This window comes from Scardinius erythrophthalmus (genome assembly GCF_964197995.2).
Source record: "Scardinius erythrophthalmus genome assembly, chromosome: 2".
NCBI classification, from domain to species: domain Eukaryota; kingdom Metazoa; phylum Chordata; class Actinopteri; order Cypriniformes; family Leuciscidae; genus Scardinius; species Scardinius erythrophthalmus.
The window spans coordinates 28,995,167-29,004,576 of NC_138222.1; positions in this window are offsets into that span (position 1 = coordinate 28,995,167).

The following is a 9,410-nucleotide window of genomic DNA, read 5'->3' on the forward strand; positions in this document are numbered from 1 at the left end:
AGCAAAGCAGTCGAAGTTCCAGAGAGCAAGATCACAAGGGCAGACGGCAGAGAATCAACAGTAGTCTAACAATCCAAGATCATACACAGAAGGGTCACAGAATATCAGGGTAAACGCTTAGAAATGTCAGCCGGGGCAAAACAAGACTTCGCAATGAGTATGAGTGTGAATTCTGCTTAAGAAGAGCAGATAATGGAAAACACCTGTGCAGGTGATTAGTCTCTGTACGGGGTGCATGGGAAATGGAGTCCGGGATAGTCAATACTCAGGTGAGGGTGCCCTCCGGTGGCCGTCAGAGAGAACCACAGAGGTCTGATTCATGACAGAGCCCCTCCCCTGCGAGCGGCTACGGGCGCAAGGGGTATTTCGACGCTGAGGTTGTCCACGAGCACGTGGTGCAGGTCTGTCTGAATGAGTTTGGTGAAATTCAGTGGTAAGTGTGGGATCCAAGATGTCATGGGCCATATCCTTGTGTTGACCCAGGATCTTTCCTCTGGGCCATATCCTTCCCAATCGATCAGATACTGCAACACTCGTCCACGGCGTCGAGAATCCAGAATCTCTCTGACCTGGTAAGCCTCCTCGCCGTCCACAATGATGGGAGGGGTTCTCTCGTCAGCGACCTCCTGGTCCCTCTCTCCTCTGGGACCACCGGCGGGCTTAAGCAGGGAGACATGAAAGGTGGGTGAGATACGATAATTGGCAGATTTAGCTAAACGATATGAAACTGGAGTGATTTGTATTTCGAATGGACCCACGTACCTGGGACTTAATTTCTTGCTTGGCAGTCAGAGTCGTAAATCTCTAGTGGAGAGCCAGACCCATTGTCCAGGTGTATATTCAGGTCCCTCCCTTCTTCGATGGTCGGCTTGTTCCCTAGTTCGTCGTACAGCTCATTGTAGATGTACATGAGCAGCATTCCAAGTATTCTCACTCCTGATTAGCCAGTCATTGACCGCAGGGAGTTCAGAGGGTTCTCCTGACCAGGGAAACAGGGGCGGTTTGAAGCCGAGAACACACTGGAATGGGGTGAGATTGGTTGAAGGTTTGCGGAGCGAATTCTGGGCGTACTCGGCCCATATCAGGAACCGACTCCAATCATTCTGGTTTTGATGGCAGTAGGATCTTAGAAATCGGGTTATCTCTTGATTGAGTCTCTCCACCTGGCCGTTGGATTGTGGATGGTAACCTGAGGTGAGGCTGACGTTGATGTTGAGTTGTTGACAGAAGGATTTCCAGACTCGTGACGTGAATTGCAGACCCCGGTCTGAAACAATGTCTTCGGGAAGTCCATAGAATCGAAAGACCTGTTCTAAGAGCACCTCTGCAGTCTCGAAGGCTGTGGGTAGTTTGGGTAAGGGTATGAGTCGGCAAGCCTTGGAGAATCGGTCGATCACGGTCAGAATGGTCGTGCAATTCCTGGAGTTGGGAAGGTCAGTAACAAAGTCAATGGCAATATGAGACCATGGGCGCTGAGGAACGGGCAGAGACTGTAACAACCCAGCAGGGCGTTGGTGAGATGATTTGGACATATTGCAAGTTGGACATTGTTGGACGAATGCGATGGTGTCAGCCTGTAGCGATGGCCACCAGAAGCGTTCAGACACCAGCTGAAGTGATGCCGTAATCCTGGGGTGACCAGAGCTGGGGGAGTCGTGTACCAGATGTAAGACCCGTTGGCGAAAATCATGAGGAACATAAGTTTGATCATTGGGGCAATTCGGTGGAGTGGGATCATTAGTTTGAGCCTCGGTGATCTCAGTGAGAATGTCCCATTGGACTGGAGATACGATTAGTGTTGATGGAATGACATTCTCATTGATGCTTCTCAGAGATGATGAAGAGTCATGCAGTCTTGACAGTGCATCGGCTTTGCAGTTCTTGGACCCGGGTCTATAGGTGACTTTAAAATCGAAGCGTGAGAAGAACAATGACCATCTTGCCTGCCGGGGATTGAGTCTTCTGGCTGAGCGTATATACTCTAGATTACGGTGATCTGTGAGAACAGTGAAGGGAACTTTGGCACCCTCTAGCCAATGTGGCCATTCCTCAAAGGCTGCCTTCATCGCCAGCAACTCCTGGTCTCCAACGTCATAGTTGCTCTCGGTGGAATTCAATTTGCTGAATAATAAGCACATGGGAATAGCTTGGGAGGACTGCCCTGACGTTGAGATAGGATAGCTCCAATGCCAGTGTTGGAAGCGTCAACTTCGACTATGAATTCTTGATCTGGGTCTGGGTGATGAAGGATAGGAGCAGTGGTGAAGCGATCCTTGAGTTGTTGGAAAGCGTTCTGAGCTGACGGCGGCCAGTTTAAGCGCCGTCTCCCTCCCCTGAGCAACGAAGTGAGCGGAGCCGCTATGGTGCTGAAGTTACGTATGATCCGCCTGTAGAAATTGGCAAAGCCCAGGAATCGTTGCAGCTCTTTCACGGTTGTGGGTTGAGGCCAGTTCAGCACTGATTGGACCTTGTTGTCCATAGCAACCCCGTCGGCGCTGATGATGTAACCCAGGAATGACACTCGTGTTAGATGGAACTCACACTTCTCTTTCTTGGCATACAGTTGATGTTCAATTAGACGATTTAGAACTGCCCGGACGTGTTGAATGTGTGTTTCCAGAGAGTCTGAGTAAATTAGTATGTCATCGATGTAGACTATAACCCAGCGATTGAGCATGTCCCGGAACACATCATTGATGTAGGCTTGAAAGACGGATGGAATATTGGAGAGGCCGAACGGCATAACGAGATATTCATAGTGCCCAGTGGTCGTTGAGAAAGCCGTCTTCCACTCGTCTCCATCACGGATGCGAATTAGATTATAAGCGCTGCGAAGGTCGAGTTTGGTAAAGTACTTGGTAGTACGAAGTTGTTCCAGGGCGGCTGGGACCAGAGGCAGTGGGTAACGGAATTTAACTGTGATATCATTGAGACTTCGGTAATCAGTGCATGGTCATAGACCCCCGTCCTTCTTCTTGACAAAGAAGAACCCGGCTGATGCAGGAGAGGTGGAGGGTCTAATGAAGCCCTTGGCCAGCTCCTCCTCGATGTATGCTTTCATTGCTTCAGATTCAGGTTGTGATAGGGGAAATACTCTGCCTCTCATCGGCATAGCTCCAGGAAGCAAATCGATGGCGCAATCACTGGATCGATGTGGTGGCAGTTGAGAGGCCCTTGATTTGCTGAATGCCTCAGAGAGTGCTTGATATTCTGCTGGAAGGTCTGGTATGACCGAGGTTTCTGATGATAAAGGAGATTCAGGGGTTGTGACATGAAGTTGGAACTGCAGGCATTCTTTTTGACAGGGTTCTGACCATTGTTGAATCTGTTTAGTTGTCCAGGAAATACGAGGGTTGTGCCTCTCCAGCCAGGGTAAGCCGAGAATTATCGGGTTTTGTGGTGAGTCAATGGCGAAGAGAAAAATGAGTTTGGTGTGGAAGGATCCGACCTTTAGAATGAGGTCTTGGGTAGTGCACTTGACCAGTCCTGTGCCCAAAGGGCACCCGTCTAGCGCCGCCACTGCCAACCAAGATCCACATGGAAGGAGAGGAAGTTTGTGAAAATTAGCAAAGTTGATATCAATGAAGTTTCCCGCTGCCCCAGAGTCGATTAAAGCCATCGTCTCAACCATGACATTCATATTAGAGAGATGGGTAAATTTAAACTATTAGAAGAAGAAGAGAAGACTAGACAGAGGAGAACTAGAGCGCTGCTGGTATCCCTTGTATCCTCTGGTGCTCGTGGAAGGGTTAAATGTTCATAAAAAAGAATCCAGGTCCAAGCACTCAGTAGGATGCAAAAGTTAAAAAGCCTTTATTATTTTATAGGGCTAAAGCATTAAAACACCAACGCGAGTTGTTGTTGGTGTGACGCTAACACGTTAGCCTGAGCTGAAACCTCGGAGGTGAGATGATACACGGCTGCTGGATCCATAGATGGCGAAGTCTTTTGTAATGAGGAGTCGGAAGCATGTGGATCCAGTATGTTAGGCCCTGGCCTATACCGACTAAGCTATTGAAAGAGATGCTTCCAAAGGTCATAGATCCTCTTCTTAATATCATTAATTCATCTTTGTCATTAGTATACGTACCAAAAACCTTTAAGCTGGCTATGATTAAACTGCTTAAAAAAAAAATGCAACTTGATCCTACAGAATTGGTCAATTACAGGCCGATCTCGAATCTACCTTTTTTGTCAAAGATACTAGAAAAGGCAGTATCCTCAAAACTATGTCCCTTTTTAGAAAGAAATGGTATCTGCTTGGATTTTCAGTCAGGATTTAGACCGTACCATAGTACTGACAACTCTCATTAGAGTCACTGTGATTTGCTGTTATCATCTGATCGTGGTTGTATCTCTCTATTAGTGTTACTCGATCTTAGTGCTGCATTTGATACACAACACTCTTTTAAATAGACTCAAAAAGTATGTATTAGTGGAATTGCATTAGCATGGCTTAAATCATACTTATCTGACCGTTATCAGTTTGTAGCAGTAAATTAAGAGATGTCTTATCGATCAAAAGTTCATTATGATGTACCACAAGGCTCACTGCTAGGACCATTGCTGTTCACTCTGTATGCTACCCTTAGGAGATATCATTAGGAAGCACGGCATTAGTTTTCACTGTTATGCTGATGATTTTTTTTTTTTTTATCCTTTATTTAACCAGGTGAAAACTCATTGAGATTAAAAATCTCTTTTACAAGAGAGACCTGGCCAAGATGCAGCATAAAAAACATAAAGAACAATTTCCAACATATAAAAAACACATCAAAAACACATACATACCACAAGACCCTTTGCTGAATAAGGCTTAATACAACTTTATGAACAGTTACACTGAACAATTTTCACCTGCTCCACATTCTTCAGAGTTGTCTATAAGAAATAAAGGTAGTCATTTTCAACGATTTCTGAAGAAGGTTCCAGGCAGAAGGTGCAGAAGGCTTTTTTGCCTAATTCTGTTTTGACATGGGGGACCAACAAATGTAGTACATCATTTGAACGTAATCCATAATGGCCGTGATTTCTTGTTAAAAGGACACTCAAATAAGTAGGAGCTAGTCCAAGAAGTGCCTTGTAAATGAAACATAGCCAATGAGTGTACCTTCTTGCATAAAGAGAGGGCCATTTAGCTGTACAATAAAGGATACAATGATGTGTCCTATAACCACAACCAGTGAAAAAAACGTAATGCACAATGATACACAACATCCAGTTTCTTCAAACATTTGGCAGAAGCATTCATATATATCAGATCACCATAATCTAATATGGGAAGAAAAGTGGCCATCACCAGGTATTCTCTAGCACGAATGGATAAGCATGATTTTGATCTGTAAAGATAGCCAAGCTTTATCTTAAGCTTAGAAACCAGGTAGCTAACATGGGTTCTGAAACATAGTTTAGAATAAATACATGACAAGCTCATGATGATACTCAGCTCTATATTTCTTCACGCCCTGACAAAACTTACCAATTCACAAAATTAACGGAATGCATATGTAACAGGTGTCTAAAAATTTAACAGTTAATTAATTAAATGAATAGCTGTTGATGCAAATAGATTTAGCAGAAGATTTTAAAATTCGTAAAGGAGGTAGCGGGTTGTGGTGAGAAACAACAGACAACACAAGTTAGATACGAACTGGTATGTAATTTGATTTACAGTGAAAATAATAAACAGAATTGGGGAAAAGGTAGTTACAATATAAGACAATAATACACAAAGTTCAGCATGAAAATCTCCCCTTGAGTGCACTCTTCTTTTACCCCAAAAACATACACAGACAGGTGATTGAAATGACAAAAATAAATAAAATAAAATGCAAATAATGGAGTGGTTTCTTTCTTTCTCTAAAAACACTTTTTTTCTCAACACGTCACAATTATCAATGGTTTAATCAAGCAAGGATCTCAATAATCAAATTTGGTTATGGGTAACCATACACCATAAAGAGTGTTCAGTGCTCTTCAAAAAAAAAACACGGGTCAGTTTCCTATCAGTCCCTGTATTTGTCAGTCAAAATCGACAGGGAACTTAATAGTCTCTAAATAGTAATTGTCTTGCTTAAGCAAGACTGGAGAATGAAAGAAAGGATATTGTCCTCTTCTTTATGAATCGTCCTTTCTCTGTAGCAGATTCGGGTGGCTCGCCATCAAACGTGAAATTTCAAGGGATGTCGCAGAAGATCACAATCCGTGGAACCAAGGAAAAAAATAATAGAAATACAGGGAAGAAGAAAAACCTGGCCTGTTCACAGACCAGAGCACTCATAGTGATTTCAGAAATAATTTCACATCAAAGATCGAAACAATCAAAAGAAACAATTAAACATACAAATATCATTTTTTTTCAAGGAATGATAAATTACACTAATTTACCTCTAGAACAATCGCATTAGATCTTTCTCACGCAGGCGCATGTGACCAATAATGGCGCCGGTGAACTGAAATGGAGGAATAACCACGCGGTTCACTATGACCACACTTATAGTAATTTAGAATGAAATAGTAAAATTAAACAATAGAACATAGCAATATTAATTTATCACAAGAACTTTTAATCCTATATTAATCATTTACCTCTATATTAATCGTCTTTTGCTTTCACCCAGGCGCGTCTCACAGGCACGCACGGCCAGCAATGGCGTCAGTGAACGAGGAACGCCCACGCGGTTCACTATACCCAGACGGTTGAAATGCGACATGAAAATGGAATTAAGCATTGTTTGATCGAACAAATTATTATTTTTTCATCGTGTTATTAAGTTTATACATGAACTTTTTCCATTTATAAGGTTATGCTGACTCACCGGAGTAAAATGTGACTCAATAACATTCACTGAGCTTCTCCATACACTTCACGATATGAAATGAATCAAATTAACGGGTGTTTCTACTTTTCTCTTAACTATATAATGTTATCTTCAATCACGGAGATCAACTCACGTCTTCTCTCCTCTACGTTCAGTTCTCTCTTTTCTCGTTACACAGGCGCGCGCGCGTCCACATACACAGCGCGTGATGACGGAGCATTCTCATTGGTCAATCACAAATCAACTAATAATAATTCAAAACTTCAACAGTTTTACCTAAATCGCTTTTACACATCACTTTTAAACCTTTATTAAGGAAATTAGATGTTAATAAATTGTGAATAAATTACACTTGATCTCCTTTTAACCTGGGTTACACATAGCTGATATAAAAAAACTGGATGAATAGTAATTTCCTACTACTTAATTCTGAAAAAACAGAGATTCTAATTATTGGACAAAAAACTTTGGTTCTGTCACTTCTGTTTAGTTTATTTTTTGGTTTTGTGACAGAGCTCTGACACTCCTGTTTTGTCATGTCTTTGATTGGGCGCGCGGCTTTCTTGTTTTCTTTATTTATCAAAACGATTCCATTTACACCTGGTCACATAAATGTGCTTTTGCGAAACGGATTTAAATCCGATCTTCAATTCCCGCGCTATATGCAGATTTAATGGAGTGCACGTCACCGAAAGCAACAGATAGCCTATGAGCTGCATTTTATTGATCATCAGCTAAAATTTCAAAATCAAAGATCGCAATAAGAGAGAGCGGCAACAGCCCTGGTAAGATCATTTCGTTTCTTTACTTTTAATGATGATGATTGTGTGTTAAGCGTCTGCGACTTACTTTCACTTTGATTTGCGATAGTTTGCACGTTGGCTTAATGAATATATGCTCAGCTTCTCATTTGCGTGATGCGTGTTCCCGTAGCATCGTCATATCTGTCTATAACATGTCATTTAGCATATGTGGCAATCTGGATTTCAAATGTTTACTAAAATGCCAATTACGGCACTAAACCGACTACGCCACCCCGGAAATGGGCCGGGGACCCAGTCACAAATTGTAAAGCACACAGATTCGCAGTGGCTGAGTCAGAGATCAAACAACAATGGATAAACAATTCACAGATTTTATTCAATACTTCGTACGATAGAATACAAACTGGTATCTTTTTAGTATACAAACATTAAAAAAAGGGGAAATGCATCAATCATGCAGCACGATACACTGACACACTTTACCACTTCAGAATTGGGGAGTTCGTCTTGCCTATCCAATAAACACAGCAACTACTTGTGCTCTCACACCACACCAAATTCACCCGCTGTGAACACTGCAGATCAATAGCCGAACCACCACCACACACAGAGGACTCTGGCTAATCTGGAACCCCAATTCTGAGTGGGAGAGAAGACAATGAGATACAAACAAACACACAAATACATGTTCCATGTAATGGTCTATAAATTACACTTGTCACATGCTGCCATAAGAATCGGTTTATCAAAATGATGCAATCATTCACTGGCTGATACAAGTTAATTCTGTCAGCCCAGCGCCGTCCTATAAAAATGTATTCTCACACTACAATACTCAAAAGCACATTCACAAACAACCGACATTCAAAGAGACAAAATATACACAATAAAACACAATAGTAGTGGCAAAGAAAATCAGTAGCTTCTCGCCACTGTAAATCACTCAGTCTCAACGTCAATTCTGGAGAAGACTAAATTTAGATGCGTCACTACGGCTGTGAACGCGCTCTCTTTCCGGTAGTCGAGGAGACCCTCGTTCACTAAAATGAGATTGTCAAGTAAATAGAGTAAAAGTAGGCTACAGATAAGCAACAGATGCGTCGTTCCGGTCGTCAAGGAGACCCTCGTCAAAGAGTATAGAAGTACCAAGAGGCGAAACTCAATCCACAACTTTCCTGCGAGTCTTAATGGGCGTCGCCATGACACTCGATACTTCCTGTTGCCGGTATCTCAGTTCCGGTTTAGCGTAACGCTTAATGAAGCTTGCACACAAGGGATACTCGCGTCGCGTTACAAACGGGTGAAACTGATTTCTGACACCTGCGTGAAGTTGGCCCCCCACCCAACGCAAAACGTCGTCAAACTATGCTCAATCGTTTGCGCTCCGTTTGTGCTGGTTTGTGCTGTAAAAATTTTCGTTTGTGCTGTTTCGTTTTTTTAGATATTAAAAGAATATTTTTAGGTCATTCTGAGGTCACTTAGCCCCCCCACATGTTCCAAATTCACCCAAAATAGTCTCGTTCGTTTGTGCTTCGTTTGTGCTGGTTTGTGCCGGTAAAATTTTCGTTTGTGCTGCTTCGGGTTTTAAAATATCAGAAATTGAATTATAGACGATGACGTCACCAGCCCCCCACATGCTCCAAATTCACCCAAAATAGACGCAATTGTTTGTGCTCCGTTTGTGCTGTAAAAAGTTTTGTTTGTGCTGCTTCGGTTTTTTAGATATTAAAATAATATTAGGTGGTCATTCTGAGGTCACTCAGCCCCCCACATGCTCCAAATTCACCCAAAATAGTCTCGTTCGTTTGTGCTTCGTTTGTGCTGG